The sequence below is a fragment of the Mytilus galloprovincialis genome, chromosome 6 (genome assembly GCF_965363235.1).
Source record: "Mytilus galloprovincialis chromosome 6, xbMytGall1.hap1.1, whole genome shotgun sequence".
NCBI lineage: Eukaryota > Metazoa > Mollusca > Bivalvia > Mytilida > Mytilidae > Mytilus > Mytilus galloprovincialis.
This window is the reverse complement of record NC_134843.1, coordinates 21,941,411-21,959,167: the sequence shown is the minus strand read 5'-3', so window position 1 is coordinate 21,959,167 and position 17,757 is coordinate 21,941,411. Positions and strand designations below refer to the sequence as shown.

The window sequence follows — 17,757 nt, the reverse complement described above, 5'->3', positions numbered from 1 at the left end:
CTATTTTTAGCCATTTCGCCCATCTTGTTTGGCAGGCGGGGTCGTCTTTTTTTTTTTAAACTCGATACCTTAACGATGAACGACATTTTTGTAAAAGTATTAAATTATAAATTATAAATCAAGCGCTAAACATCTTAAACCCAATACTGTCGAGATATCTGTATCCAGGGCTAAACTTTAAATTATATTTCCAGCGCTATGCTTTGCATCTCCAGCGCTTAACTTTCAAACAATAAATTGTTTTCCCTAAATAAGACACTCAAGGCTTAAAACAAAACAATTGCAATTTTATTTGGTAGTTTCAATGTTAAAATCTTACTTGATATATCAGTGTCACTAATGTAGGAATCTCTGTGTAAAGGCACTTCATTGTGATTTGCATTACTGTACCAGATTCTATATCAGAATTGTTGGTTAGACCAGAATACTCGATGTCATCTGGAAATTCTGCAAAGAATGAATTAAATTCGATTTATATTAACCCCTTAGTTCTATTTAAAATTGGACGTCGGAAGCTTTTATGACTGACAATTTGGTTTGGGTGTAACGCTCATAGTTGAAGACCGTACCGTGCCATCCACATCATTTGGATTATGCTGAAAAGTTAAATATTCTCAATGGAAGTCATAACACATCTCCTCATTATTTTTTTTATTAAATGGCATTGAGCAACATTTAGTGAAATTGGTAACGGCAATGGGAACAATGGTGACAAAAATGTTCGTCACCAAGATGCTATTGATTTGAAGTTTGCAAATATACTGTCCTGTTAGGCTGACAAGTTCTGCTCAAAATAGGATTTTCGGTAGGACTGTGATCACTATGTATCATCGCCACTGGACATTTGGTAGCAACAAAGCACAGAGAGAAGAAAACATAAATAAACAAGTCAAGCATTCCTTGAATTTAAACAATTTCTACCGTCTAGGTAACTCAATTATATATGGGTCATTATAAAAAAAACATGCAAAACTACAATGTATGTTATTTGGTATGTTTAACCCAAAAGACATGAAAATATATCAAAATTTATCAAAATAACACTTGCATATGTTAGATCTGAATGTTTTGTGATACACTATATACAGTTTACAGTATGAAATGTTATAAAAACATCCTTTAGTTAATGTTTTCTTAAACCCTTGGATATAGCCAGCAGGGGCGTAGCTGCCGTCATGGCAGTTAGGGACCGTTCAATATTGATCAGATAGATGGGCCGGTGCAAAATGGGGCGGGGCAAGCACTTTTTTTGTGGAAATATTTGGATGGGCAAGAACCTTTTTTAAAATATTTAGTGGATGGGCCAGAACATATTTTATAGGAAAAATTTTGCTATCAATTTTATTGGTTTGTAAGATGTTTCTTTTCCGGGCACTCGAAACATGTCTCAACAAACTGGTATCTTGGCTCATTTCTGTAAATTTTAAGGATTTAATTAAGGAATAAAAAGCTAAAATTTTCTGTTCAGACTATCTTTTAAATTATTTTGACCTTATAGAATACCAAATTGTTTAATAGTTTGGTGTATTGCGGTAAAATTTATGGATTTAAGTAATAGGTAAGAAAAAAAAGCTCAAATTTTTAGATAAGGCTAAATAAAGGCAACAGTAGTATACCGCTGTTCAAACTCATAAATCCATGGACAAAAAACTAAATCGGGGTAACAAACTAAAACTGAGGGAAATTCAGATAGTAAACTTTAATTTTTTTCTAACTTTTTCAAATCAACTTGGATTTTCCTAAAACTCTACAGCTATCTCATTAATATATTGATCTTATAGAATGCCAAGTTGTTTGGTAGTTTGGTGTGTTGCTGTCATTCTTATGGATTTAATAAAAAGTTTTAAGAAAAAGCTTAAATTTTCAGTTTTTGGTTATTTCAAGAAAGTCATCTTTAATTTTTTTCATAACTTTTTCAAATCAACTTGCATTTTCATAAAACTCTACTGCTATATCAGTTTTATATTGATCTTACTGAATGCCAGGCATGTTTAGTAGTTTGGTTTTTTGCTGTCATTCTTATGGATTTAATAAAAAGGTTAAAAAAAAAGCTCAAATTTTCAGTTTAGGCTAAATCCAGATAGTCATCTTTCAAAAATTTAATAACTTTTTCAAATCAACATGGATTTTCATAAAACTTTACAACTATTTCATTTATATATTGATCTTATAGAATGCCAGGTTGATTGGTAGTTTGGTGTATTGCTGTCATTCTTATGGATTTCATAAAAAGGTTAAAAAAAAAAAGCTCAAATTTACAGTTTAGGCTAAATCCAGATAGTCATCTTAAAATTTTTTTATAACTTTTTCAAATCAATATGGATTTTCATAAAACTTTACAACTATCTCATTTATATATTGATCTTATAGAATGCCTAGTTGTTTGGTAGTTTGGTGTGTTGCTGTTATTCTTATGGATTTAATAAAAAAAAGTTTAAGAAAAAGCTTAAATTTTCAGTTCTTGGTTATTTCAAGATAGTCATCTTTAATTTTTTTCATAACTTTTTTAAATCAACTTGCATTTTCATAAAACTCTACTACTATATCATTTTTATATTGATCTTACTGAATGTCAGGCTGTTTAGTAGTTTGGTTTTTTGCTGTCATTTTATGGATTTAGTTAATAGGTTGAAAAAAAGGTACAATTTTAAGTTTAGACTAAGTTCAGATGGTCACCTTTCATTTTTTTTTATAACTTTTTCAAATCAACTTAGATTTTCATATATCTGTACAGCTATCTCATTTATATATTGATCTTAAAGAATGCCAGGTTGTTTTTTAGTTTTGTGTTAGCTTTCAAAAAAGGCTGCATCATTAAAGTCAAAAACATGTCTGCCTATATTTGCTTAAAAAAGACCATATTAAATTTCTTTTTTGAAAAGTAGAATAGATAAAGGGACATTGATATTTGAACTATAAACATATTCTGTTACTAGGACAATAATTAGTAATTCAGTATATGATAATATGTTTACTAGTCCAAGCGTTATTGTCCCTTAATTTAAATTATTTCCTTTATTTTAAGTCAATATTGTATTTGAGGCTGTACATATAAAATCAAATCTGTACATGTATATTCATACTGGTTTTGAAAATCAATAAAATGACATTGTATGGTTCTGATACACACATAGATATATACATATAGAATTAACTAGCACATTTTAAATTTTGTATAAAGTCTATTCTTTGATTTCAAGACATAAAAATTTAAAATCTTAAAAATAGAAAAAGAACCTAAATCATTTTTGATTGTCTTAGAGTTTTAGAGGGCAAGGACTTTTTTTATAGATTTTTTTAGATGGGCAAGGACTTTTTTTCAGAATTTAAAAGGATGGGCAATAACTTTTTTAATGAAACAATATTAAGAATGCACCGGCCCATCCATCTGATAAATATTGAACGGTCCCTTAGGCACTTTAGGCACGTGCCTACACATAATTTTTTCAAATTTTTTTTTCATTATTAAAAAAAATGATAAACAACATCTGCAGATGAAAGCCGATGAAGTTGTCAAAACTCTTTAATTCTCGAATGTCATGTGTACACTAGTCTCTCGTCCTTAGTGAATGGAATATTAAATAGAATTGAATGTTTTTGCGATTTTACCTTATACAGAAACTATCAACTAGAACTTTGGTTCAGATCATTTCACTCCTATCAACAAAAACTTGAATGTACCTCAACTTAGACACATGAGTTTTTTAATTAGACTTGCCAATGTTGGTCGTCTGTGCAGGATTTATGAATACGCAGTCACGTGTGGTCAGAATGGGGACATTAGATCCGATGTCTAGTTGTAGACAGAATGCAACTCTTTGAGGAGTTCGTAGTTAGTCTCCTATCTGCTCATATCTAATAATTCCTCATTTTCCAATACATGGCATTTTAAAATTTCTAGACCTCCGTCCTGGTCGACACCTATTACAAGACCTAGCTCCAAGATGTATTTATTGTAAAACAAAAAATCCAACGGTCCTGAAATTGCATAAATATTTGACACTGGATTTAAAAATTTCAATCAATCAACTGGCTTCCTGAAATTTGAGTACTCTCAAATTCATGTGTAATGGCCACAATTATTCAAAATTCCTAAGCAGGTAAGAATTTTACAGGAAAGAATATGAAGAAATACGAACGAATTTCTTGAATTTTGCATCGACTATGTTTGTATGTTTTTGTGTGGCTAGGGTTTAGATTTAAGATTTAAAAGATTGATGGTTGATGTCTAGCCAAAAGGATAGTTATATAATATAGTAATGTCAGTGTTTACGTGCCTATTTTTTTAATGAAGGATCGTCAATATGTACTATTAATTACGTTAAACGTATATATCAATCAGAACGGAATAGATATGATAATACCAAACAGGGATTACGCTGATCTACGCTGGGCAATGCATATTGTAAATTTTTTTTTTATATAACGGATTGTACTGCGTTATTTAAAAATTTTCACCATTCAGATGTTATAGTACATTGTTCATAATTCTTCGAACTTTTCATCATGTTATTATAATTATCATGATTAAATAACCAGTAAATTTAATATTTTTGTACATAAAATTTTGCAGCTAAATCGCTGAAAACCGTTTTCCGTCGGGGAATTCACCCCCCTGAACCCCCTACCAGGACTCTGCCGTGGACCTGCAGGGGTCCTTAAGCGGCCCCCAGACCCCCTGCCGATTGGTGCCTACAGTTGACTGTTTACCTAGCTACGCCCCTGGCCGGCCCAGAATCAACTGTTATATTTTTACTATAAATCTTTTCAGACCAGAAATAGGGCTATTATTTATACCATTTGTTATTAGGATTTATCAATTTTTAGTGCATTTTGATATATACAAACATTTCTTAATGATTTGGGAGGTGTATGTTGGTACTATAATAAAAACAATCACCAAATGGAAAAGTTTCATTTTAAAAGTCAATGGTGCAACCAAAAGACAAATTGGTAGGGTAAGAGTTATCTTTCTCAAGATTTCAGCAGTTGCAATAAAATCTCCCTAAAGCAATGTTACCTGTAAGCATGTTATGCAAAAGAAAACAAACATATATGTTGAAAATTTAGTGAAAAAATCTTAAAAGTAAGTAAAAGCTATATTATAATTGAAAATAGTGTCCATGGTGTACCCTCATCAAAATCATTTTTTGAAAATATTGCCTGAACTTTGTGTTATGAAATATATTGGTTATAGAAACATGCACCAGTAACAACACATAGAATATGAGAATGGAGCACTTACTACGTAATTAAATCTTAAAATACACCTTAAATCATTACCGTCATTGGTGAGACCATTTTGATAAAATAACACCATTGACCAGTTTAGTAACACCACTGAATATATCATGACAATCAGCATTGTTTTGTATTTCTTTTAGCTTAACAAGCGAAACATCATATCATTTATGAAAAAGCAATACTTATTTAACAATTTTTTAACAATATCATGTATTACATATACAAAGTTTTCACAAACTGATGCATGCTGGTAACACCAATGACACTATTAAGTAACACTATTGACATTTTTAGTTATTGATGTTATGTTATATAATTTGAGATATCTTAGCCTAAGAATTATTTTATCATCTTTTTCTTTTGCTCGGTGTTCTTGGCTTTGTGTTCAGTACTTAATAAAGGTAAAATTTGAAATGTGATGTCAATGGTTATACTTTTGTGTCATTGGAGTTTTTAAAGGGTCAGTGGTGTAACTATATAAAAATGCGACATTTAATTTTTTTTTATTCATAAATGAAAGTGTTTTTAGGTCGCGTACGAAGGATTAGGTATATTGTTATCATGTAATGTTATACAATTCACATATAGTCAGTTTAAGTGTATTTTTTAGTATTTACAACGGCCATAAGGGACCGTTCAATATTTATCAGATGGATGGGCCGGTGCATTCTTAATATTGTTTCATTAAAAAAGTTATTGCCCATCCTTTTAAATTCATAAAAAAGTCCTTGCCCATCTAAAAAAATCTATAAAAAAAGTTCTTGCCCCTCTAAAACTCTAAGACAATCAAAAATGATTTAGGTTCTTTTTCTATTTTTAAGATTTTAAATTTTTATGTCTTGAAATCAAAGAATAGACTTTATACAAAATTTAAAATGTGCTAGTTAATTCTATATGTATATATCTATGTGTGTATCAGAACCATACAATGTGATTTTATTGATTTTCAAAACCAGTATGAATATACATGTACAGATTTGATTTTATATGTACAGCCTCAAATACAATATTGATTTAAAATAAAGGAAATAATTTAAATTAAGGGACAATAACTCTTGGACTAGTAAACATATTATCATATACTGAATTACTAATTATTGTCCTAGTAACAGAATATGTTTATAGTTCAAATATCAATGTCCCTTTATCTATTCTACTTTTTAAAAAAGAAATTTAATATGGTCTTTTTTAAGCAAATATAGGCAGACATGTTTTTGACTTTAATGATGCAGCCTTTTTTGAAAGCTAACACAAAACTAAAAAACAACCTGGCATTCTTTAAGATCAATATATAAATGAGATAGCTGTACAGATATATGAAAATCTAAGTTGATTTGAAAAAGTTATAAAAAAAAATGAAAGGTGACCATCTGAACTTAGTCTAAACTTAAAATTGTACCTTTTTTTTCAACCTATTAACTAAATCCATAAAATGACAGCAAAAAACCAAACTACTAAACAGCCTGACATTCAGTAAGATCAATATAAAAATGATATAGTAGTAGAGTTTTATGAAAATGCAAGTTGATTTAAAAAAGTTATGAAAAAAATTAAAGATGACTATCTTGAAATAACCAAGAACTGAAAATTTAAGCTTTTTCTTAAACTTTTTTTTATTAAATCCATAAGAATAACAGCAACACACCAAACTACCAAAAAACTAGGCATTCTATAAGATCAATATATAAATGAGATAGTTGTAAAGTTTTATGAAAATCCATATTGATTTGAAAAAGTTATAAAAAAATTTTAAGATGACTATCTGGATTTAGCCTAAACTGTGAATTTGAGCTTTTTTTTTTTAACCTTTTTATGAAATCCATAACAATGACAGCAATACACCAAACTACCAATCAACCTGGCATTCTATAAGATCAATATATAAATGAAATAGCTGTAAAGTTTTATGAAAATCCATGTTGATTTGAAAAAGTTATTAAATTTTTGAAAGATGACTATCTGGATTTAGCCTAAACTGAAAATTTGAGCTTTTTTTTTAACCTTTTTATTAAATCCATAAGAATGACAGCAAAAAACCAAACTACTAAACATGCCTGGCATTCAGTAAGATCAATATAAAAATGATATAGCAGTAGAGTTTTATGAAAATGCAAGTTGATTTGAAAAAGTTATGAAAAAAATTAAAGATGACTATCTTGAAATAACCAAAAACTGAAAATTTAAGCTTTTTCTTAAACCTTTTTATTAAATTCATAAACATGACAGCAACACACCAAACTACCAATTAACTAGACATTCTATAAGATCAATATATAAATGAAATAGCTGTAAAGTTTTATGAAAATCCATGTTGATTTGAAAAAGTTATAAAAAAATTTAAAGATGACTATCTGGATTTAGCCTAAACTGTAAATTTGAGCTTTTTTTTTTTTTATGAAATCCATAAGAATGACAACAATACACCAAACTACTAATCAACCTGGCATTCTTTAAGATCAATATATAAATGAAATAGCTGTAAAGTTTTATGAAAATCCATGTTGATTTGAAAAAGGTATTAAATTTTTGAAAGATGACTATCTGGATTTAGCCTAAACTGAAAATTTGAGCTTTTTTTTTTTAACCTTTTTATTAAAACCATAAGAATGACAGCAAAAAAAACCAAACTACTAAACAGCCTGGCATTCAGTAAGATCAATATAAAACTGATATAGCAGTAGAGTTTTATGAAAATGCAAGTTGATTTGAAAAAGTTATGAAAAAAATTAAAGATGACTTTCTTGAAATAACCAAAAACTGAAAATTTAAGCTTTTTCTTAAAACTTTTTCTTAAATCCATAAGAATGACAGCAACACACCAAACTACCTAAGATCAATATATTAATGAGATAGCTGTAGAGTTTTAGGAAAATCCAAGTTGATTTGAAAAAGTTAGAAAAAAAATTTAAAGTTTACTATCTGAATTTCCCTCAGTTTTAGTTTGTTACCCCGATTTAGTTTTTTGTCCATGGATTTATGAGTTTGAACAGCGGTATACTACTGTTGCCTTTATTTAGCCTTATCTAAAAATTTGAGCTTTTTTTTCTTACCTATTACTTAAATCCATAAATTTTACCGCAATACACCAAACTATTAAACAATTTGGTATTCTATAAGGTCAAAATAATTTAAAAGATAGTCTGAACAGAAAATTTTAGCTTTTTATTCCTTAATTAAATCCTTAAAATTTACAGAAATGAGCCAAGATACCAGTTTGTTGAGACATGTTTCGAGTGCCCGGAAAAGAAATATCCTACAAACCAATAAAATTGATAGCAAAATTTTTCCTTATAAAATATGTTCTGGCCCATCCACTAAATATTTTAAAAAAGGTTCTTGCCCATCCAAATATTTCCACAAAAAAAGTGCTTGCCCCGCCCCATTTTGCACCGGCCCATCTATCTGATCAATATTGAACGGTCCCTAATTAGGATAGCCAACTTTTTTACGACAATGTATTCTGAAATTAATGTTTGAATAGAATGCACAGCTATATAATATTTAGTACCTAAATGTATGCTTTAAATTGGTAACACCATTGACACGATTCTATCAAAGGATGACCTAAAATTGTTAAAATTGAAGAAACTCTTCATTTTCCCCATTGCATACTTCTGAATATCGTTGCTACCATACTATAGAATAGCGGGACACATTTAAATGTTTTAAACAATGACATCATTTTTCAAAATATTACCTCGTCGAAATTTGCACTTTTTGATAATGACCCATATACAAATTCAGGTAAATATTAAAATATGCTTATCTAATACTTGAATTGTATATAGCTTTATTTGTTTATACCAAAAAGTAACCAACAAAGACAAGATTTTGTGTTACATTTATACTCCCAAACGGTACACTTAGTACCAGAAAATTTAGAGGCCAGTGGCCCTTCGTCGCCCCGTTTAAATGATACTAAACTGTTTTTCATTCTTTAATTAATTTAGACAAAAATATTTATATTATTATAATGTGACTTCATATTTACTGAAATTGGCCATCAAAAAGATGTTTCTAATGAATCTCACCAAACCGTTTCTTGGGTTTGTACGGCAACTTGCAAAATTAATTGGATCAACATCAAGCGTTTGATAGGGTTGAATGGGAATGGTAATGGATAGATTTTGTAGTTGAGAAATTTGAATTTGGGGGGAAATTAGAGCGTGCATATAAATGCTATTGTACAATTCTACTTCGTGTTTTAAAACCAATGAGTTTGTATCAAGAAACCTTTGATTGGGCAAGGATGTACAATAGCGCCTCTTCTATACATCATGATGGGCTTGGCATGTGCGTTTAGGGATAGAATTGAAATAGAAAGATTGGAATTACCAGGAGAGGGAGGAAACTTTATAGAAACTAAATTAAGTATGTTTGTAGATGACACCCAGGTGTTTAATAAAGAGGGAAAATCTCAAATCAAAAAGTGTTAGATGCATATGTCTTTTCAATAATTGCCTTACCTTAGAGCAGCATATAATTAAACATTGTTTCTCTCTGTCAAAGTGGATACGTGCTATTTGTTTTGATGAAATGTTAAAGTTACATAAACAAAATGGCGACCAAATAATTTTCAAACGTAGACGATGTTCGACACTTATTGTGCCTATGCAAATAATTCAATATGATTTAACTGTTTATATTGCAATTAAATATGACACGATATTGTAACTTGTATGATAATCAAAGATATAGCTAGATTGTTGAAATACTAATTAAGTCATCAACGTGACCTAAGAAAACAAACATGGCAACATGGCCTGATCACGCTGTTTAAAAAGACCTGGATATCTATTAGTATTAATTGTACGATTGTTTATGAAATCATTATATGATAATATTTTATATTAACAAAAGAAAACCTCGAATGGATGGGAACAAAGATGAAATATCTCAAAAAAAATATCATCACATAGGTAACCAGTACAATTTGCATAATCCTAATTAAACCAGTCAAAAATCATGATTATGCAAAATTAACTCAATGTGTACAAAAGAAATTTACTAAGTCAGAACAAGTAAAATTTTCCATTCCACCAGTCACAATAAATGGTCTATTTAATGAGATGATTAAACTTGAAATTAATAAATCCACCGAATCTGATAACATAGGACCATTTTTTTTTAAATTGAGTGCTCCTTTCATAACTTCACCTTTAACTTACATTTTTAACAGAATAATTGATACAAGTATATTACCAAGTGTTCTAAAAAATTCAAGAGTAACCCCTGTTTTTAAAGCTGGTGAAAAATTCATGGCAACAAATTAAAGAACAATTTCTGTACTTCCTGTTTTATCAAAACTTTTAGAAAAGCATGTTTCAAAACATTTGTATGACTATCTAAAAAGATTAGATCTTTTACGACCATCACAGTCTGGGTTTCGACAAGAACACTCTTGCCAAACTGTCCTTATCAATATCATAGATAAATTGATACAGGATGTGAATGATGGTGATATCAACTTAGCAGTCCTGTTGGATTTTAAAAAAAGCTTTTGATGTAGTAGATCATGATATTCTCTGTAAAAAACTTGAAATTTATGGATTTAATAATACTGCTGGTTTTTTTTTTTTAAATCATATTTGAATGAAAGAACTCAACAAGTACAAATTGGTATTGCTCATTTTGAAAAAAAACTTTATATCAAGTATGGTGTCCCCCAAGGCTTCATATTAGGCCCCCTTCTGTTTATATTATACATAAACGACCTTCCTATTTATATGGTTTATATAATTCAGCAACTGTGTGATGCTTTTTCAGATTTACAACTCAAAATATTTGGGCGGGATAGCATCGGGGAGCAGTAGCTCGCACATTCATTTGTTTTTCTTGATTTATATGCTCTTTAAAGACCCTGTAATTTGGAAAATTAAACATTCTAGTCTTTTCTATTATATATACAGATTTCGAATTGAGTATATATATATATATAGAAATTATTGGAACTACCTATGTTAATTATACCGAGTTATTTTTTAAAGTATGTCATAACATATATGACAATAAAATTAAATATACAAGGGGAGCGATGTCCTCTGTGTCTATAACATCTTCTACAGAAGCTATTTTCCCGGGTAAGTTTAAAATTACCGACAACATGTGCATGTATATTTGACAGTTCGAACCGGTTTAGAAATCGATACATTTCTTTCAACTTTTGTAACTTTTAACAAATTATAACAAACGACACACAACGATTTCATTGGATAGAAAGAAAAGCACTCATAGTATGGTTAGATTGTCGTCTCTTTTATATTTACTAGTACCCGATATTTCTGTATCACAAATGATGCTACTATTTTAATTTATCGAACGGCTTTCATAAACAAAAGAAAAGATGTTCGGTTTGTTAAAATAAAAAAAACTATGGTAAATACATTCAAACTGATATTTGAAAAAAAGTAAATATACATTCAACGTTTTTTTATTGACCACCCCTTCATTACAAAAATGTGCTGTCGTAGAATTTGTTTGCTTCAATATCTATTTTTTTTTTAAAGTGTTCTTTATTATTGCACTTGCTTCGGTTATAATGTACTTACTAGTAATAACAAAATAATAAGATTTCTTTTATAAGACCGTAAATAAAGGAGTAAACAATACTAGTATAATAGGTAGTGTGTTATTTCAATTTTATGTAGTATCACAGCTATTTTAAACAGGACCACATCAAATTCGATTATATGTAATTCAGGTAGATTCATGGTAGATACACACATCTTTGATTATATTGTCGCAGTACACAATCAGTCTAATTATCTGCCCAAATCTGCGTAGACAGATGCGAATTTTTATTGGTTAGACTGTTTATCTATATATATAAAGAAAACTTTCTGATTTATTGCATTATCAAAAATTTATAGACAAATAACAAACATTTGTGTTTTAGAATCAATTTTGTCATATAAGCAATTTCAGGGGAGATAACACTTTTAGTAAAAATATTATACTGGTCTGATATGGATTTTTTTTTATTTTTACTTGTATCGTGAAAACAAGTTACTTGACTGGAACGCCACAGCTGTCTTATGTGGAACTCTGATATTACTTTATGTTGTTTTATTATAACTTAATGACATTTTGTCTTTACTTAATATGGTTTTGACATTACGTAATGATGTTTTAATATAACTCAATATGGAATAGTCATTACTTAATGATATTTCGATATTACACGATATGGTTTCGTATTGACTAGATATAGTTTTGTCATTACTCAATATGGTTTTGTCATTACTCGATGTGGTTTCACCATTCTTTGATATGGTTGTGTCATTAGTCAATGTGGTTTTAACATTACTTGATGTGTGTGTTGTAATGTAGTTGTTTCATTACATGATGTGGTTTTGTTATTTCGTAATGATGATTTTTTTTTATATGGTTTTAACATTACGTAATGATGATTCAAAATTTGACGATTTTACACTACTTGATGTGTTTGTTTCATTATTTGCTGTGGTCTTGTCATTCTTTGATGTGTTCCTGTCATTCTTTGATGTGGTTATCCCATTACTGGATGAGGTAAAACCAGGTGACCAATTCGGAAAAATCTGTTCAATTTTTAGATAGATTTGCCTTGAATGCGTGTGGCCATCCGTCTTATTAGTGTTCAAATTAAAGTTCGGGTTACTGTTTGAGTTAAACTTTGAGTTAGTTTTCGAATTCAAGTCATGGTCAGATTTAATGTTCTAGTTCACATTGAGTTTCGAGTTGGACTTCGAGTTTGAGTCACATTGAAAGGCAGAGTTCTAGTTACAACTTTGAATTGTGTCACTTCTTGAGGTAGACTTTGAGTAAGATTCGAATTTAAGTCTCATTTATATTAATTAAGATTTCAAGTTTAAATTCAAGCTATTTTATATGTCTTTTTGAGTTCATAATTAAATTTTCTATCGCGGAACAAGGGCTTTTGCTCGGGCTTCCGAAAAGAGGGCTCCGGGATATGCGTACTAAATAAACCATGTTGCAGTATACAAAACGCAACATAGAAATTGAAATAAAGTTAGATGTGGTGTGATTGCCAATGAGACAACTATCCACCAGAGTTTAAATGCAGTGGATGTAAGAAATCATATATAAGCAACCGTACAGCCTTCAACACTCCGTATAGTCAGCTACAAAAGGCCACCATGCACTATGTGAAAAAATCAAACGAAAAAACTAACGGTCTATTTTACAAAAAAAAAACAAATATGGCACATATGTACAAATGTATACAACGACAACAATTGAACTTCATGCTCCTGACTTGGGGCAGGTACATGAAGAAAGTGCACGTGGCGGAGTTCAACATGTATGTGAGAGAACATTAGACTGTAACAGTAGTGTAACAGCACAACACGAGAAAATAATGTAAACTAGACAAAGTGATGCCACCGCACTCCACTCGTTTAACGCTTATACTCCAAAAAGGACAAAGTTCAATTTTTCTCCCAAAAGAAGAAAAAACCAAAAAGAAAAAACCCTGACCGCATGCACACCTTCATTACATCGTCGTGTTACATGTACAAACATCTAGAAGAGTTATAAATTCCTAGCATTCAAACTGTAGGAAGAGTTATCTGGAAACGCCCTACTTATGCAAGTAAATTTCCCAAAAATGACAAAGTTCAACTTTCTCCCAAAAGAGCACATATTAATTAAAATTAAACCCTGACCACATGCAGCACACCTTCAATATATGCACAAACAGACAGTAAAGAGAAAAATTCCTAGGATTCAAACTGTTGGAGGAGTTATGCGGATTAACTATGTACCCATAATGGGACGGAAATACGGACGGAATTCAAATTTTGAAATATCATTATGGAAATATTCTTTATAAAGCACAAAGGTGTCAGTATTCACCTTAAAAACTAACAAAACCTTTGAATAGACTTATTAAGAAGGGATATAGTTACGATACTGTTGTCAGGTCATTAAAGATTGCATATTTTGGCGTTAATATTGATTCACTTATAGGGTCTTTGCATCGGAACTAAACACATTTATTCAAAAACCAGTTGTTGGCATGACACGGGTTATGTTCTTCTCATATATGTTATGATGGTATGATACTAAACCCCTAACGGGAAGGATTGTGCCTGATGTTCATATGATGAAATCATAATCTTTCAGTCCGTTTAATTGAAGTCTGGAGCTGGCATTTCAGTTAACTGCTAGTAGTCTGTTGTTATTTATGTATTATTGTCATTTTGTTTATTTTATTTGGTTACATCTTCTGACATCAGACTCGGACTTCTCTTGAACTGAATTTTAATGTGCGTTTTGTTATGCGTTTACTTTTCTACATTGGCTAGAGGTATAGGGGGAGGGTTGAGATCTCACAAACATGTTTAACCCCGCCGCATTTTTGCGCCTGTCCCAAGTCAGGAGCCTCTGGCCTTTGTTAGTCTTGTATTATTTTTAATTTTAGTTTCTTGTGTACAATTTGGAAATTAGTATGGCGTTCATTATCACTGAACTAGCATATATTTGTTTAGGGGTCAGCTGAAGGACGCCTCCGGGTACGGGAATTTCTCGCTACATTGAAGACCTGTTGGTGACCTATTGCTGTTGTTTTTTTCTATGGTCGGGTTGTTGTCTCTTTGGCATATTCCCCATTTCCATTCTCAATTTTAATATTGAAATATCATTAAGTTATGACTATTCCATATTGAGTTATATTGGAGAATTTTAAGTTTTTGACGTACTAAACGTAACAGATCTGAACATTTCAAAGACATGTTCATTGTCATCTCCCGTTGACCACTTTTCTTCTGAATTAATCAAAAACCGTATATTTTAACGTACGCAATACACCTTAACTTGGTCGTTGTAAAATTAAGTCTCCCTTTCTCCGTTTAGTTCAAATTTATTTTATATAGCGTATTCCACGAGCGAGAGTATACACTTGTCTTATACGAAAAATCCAAATTTTGTTCGCAATGGACACATATATATACTTTGAAATTTTCTGGCTAGAATAGTGATAATTTGCGGAGAGAATTTGAACGTCGAATAATTATGTTTAATGTATTTCTATGAGATCGTTCTGGGAGTTTGTTTTATTTTATTGCCTTTAACATGAGTAAGGGCTTTACTTTTTTTGTCTTATTGATAACTCAGCTTTTCTTTTCTTTTAAATGAATGATCTGTGTCGTATGCCATTACCTATCAAGAAAAGCAATTTGAAAACTTTGCCAGCTGAAGGACACCTCCATGTGGGGGAATTTCTCGCTGCATTGAAGACTCATTGGTGGCATTCGGCTGTTGTTTGCTCTATGGTCGGGTTGTTTTCTCTTTGACACATTTTCCATTTCCATTCTCAATTTTATTTTCCTTGGAAAGTTCATTATGGAAAGTGAAAAAAAAACCAAACATATCGCTGTGTTATTCATTTGCCATGTTTCATATTTAGAATTCTTTGAAGGATGTAGATTCAACAGTGTCAACAGGAGTGTTACGAACGGACAGACCGACGAACGAAGGGATTGAATGTAGCATTGTGTTACTATTACCCCTCGAAGCATCGCTGGGGACAGGTTATTATGCGGTATGGGCTTTGCTCATTGTTGAAGGCCGTACGGTGACCTATAGTTGTTAATGTCTGTGTCATTTTGGTCTTTTGTGGATAGTTGCCTCATTGGCAATCATACCACATCTTCTTTTTTATATATTACTCTGGAAACAAAATAATGCTGTCTCTTGAAAAGAAGAGTTCGGCGTTTCGACAAAAAATTCCAAGCTGACATGTCGGTATCAAATGACGCAGAATTCGTTATAATATCTCAAACATTTATGTCAACGAAACATGACTTGATTCTAAGATTTTTGGACCCTTTTATCGCGATCAGCGCATAAACTTTAGAAATTGACTGTCACATGGCATTGCTGTACAAGCTAAGCTGTCAATCAAACCACTACATTACCATAACAGGTGAACCATGCCGAGTAAGGTTTTCGGAAATAGTAATCTTTATAATTTTTTTCCCTGTTGCATTGCCTTAAATATTGGAACTAAATTATGCATAAGTGACAAGCAAAGCTGCATAAAGCAGCATATTTGATTTGTTTAAAATTTCTGTTGTTTTAATTTGGGTAGCTATCAGACTAGTCTTATATGTATGATTATTTTATTAGTTGTTAGTGGCCTTGAACTAGCCGTCAGTACTCTCATATATATTTCTAGTATCTTTTTGTTGTTGGAATGTAAAAGTACCCGGCCAAGTCCACTTGTATGTTTGTCCATCTGATGAGTTTATACTTCTTCGAGTGGTTTTTATAGTTCGTTCTTACGTTGTACTGTTATACCACTGTCCCAGGTTAGGGGAGGGTTGGGATCCCGCTAACTTTTTATTAACCCCGCCACATTATGTATGTATGTACGGTGCCTGTCCTTAGCCAGAAGCCTGTAATTCAGTGGTTGTCGTTTGTTTATGTGTTTCATATTTGTTTTTCGTTCATTTTTTATATAGATAAGGCCGTAAGTTTACGTGTTTGGGTTGTTTTACATTGTCATTTCGAGGCTTTTTAAAGCTGACTATGCGGTATGGGCTTTGTTAATTTTTGAAGGCTGTACAGTGACCTATAGTTGTTAGTTTCTGTGTCATTTTGTTCTCTGGTTCTCATTGGCAATCATACCACATCTTATTTTTCATAAATCTGTTTCATGATCATCCAGACTGCAAGAAACTTGGATATATAGCAAAATCGTGGTTCTATAGCGGTATAGATAGTAACAGGGGCGGATCCAGAAATTTAAAAAAGAGGGGTTCCAGAATAAAAAGGAAAAAAAAAACAGTTGTTGTCTCTTTTTCTGTAATATTCACGTAATCTTTCGAATTTTCCGAAGAAAAACAAATATCCAATCACAGACCCGCACCCCTGGCACAGCCACTGAGTTAACCTTTTGTAACTTTTTATCCGTAGTACATGGTAAGCTGGTATGGTCTGCAGGCAAACTACCGAGTATGATCAACGATAAATGACTTTCTTCTGTTCAACGGAAATTGATACACAGAATTCCATGACCCTGACCTTTGACATTTTTAGTTTTTAAGTTCATTTCTTTTCTAGTCATAATGTTTTTTTATAGATAATATCATATCATTATTTTGTTCAGTATATATCTTTTCTCGATTTATCTAACAATTATTGTGTTTAAAGTCCTATAATCATGAGACAAAGGTTTAAGTTATTTAAATTGTTTATGCTTAATTAAACTTGATGCACATAAATGATTTCGTAGTGACGACGTAAAACTTGCCACTAATTGTTAATGATCAGACTGAAACGACCAAATCGAACTGAAAAGGTTAGATTTTTCTGTTTATACAGTCCAATTTTCAGATCACAGTCCTTGCCGTAATGTATATCAGTTGAGCCTGTTTAAGTCTCACTCACCTACACGACTTGTTAAAACAAAATGAAAAGGACCCGTCCTTACTTAATTAACCACAAGGATTGTTATTTGAAAAAAGAACAAAAAAGGTTTTTGAATATTGACAACTTTATCTTTTTTAAAAC

The 17,757-nt window shown here is 31.1% G+C and overlaps 1 long non-coding RNA gene across 1 annotated transcript in view; it reads right to left on the bottom strand.

Annotated features, from left to right (window-relative positions):
• The window catches only part of LOC143078041 (uncharacterized), a 62,653-nt gene that overhangs the window by 33,196 nt on the left and 11,700 nt on the right, over positions 1 to 17,757 (bottom strand). Inside the window, exon 2 of the long non-coding RNA XR_012979015.1 lies at positions 320 to 447. This is a non-coding gene — a long non-coding RNA (uncharacterized LOC143078041). The remainder of the gene's footprint in view (positions 1 to 319; positions 448 to 17,757) is intronic.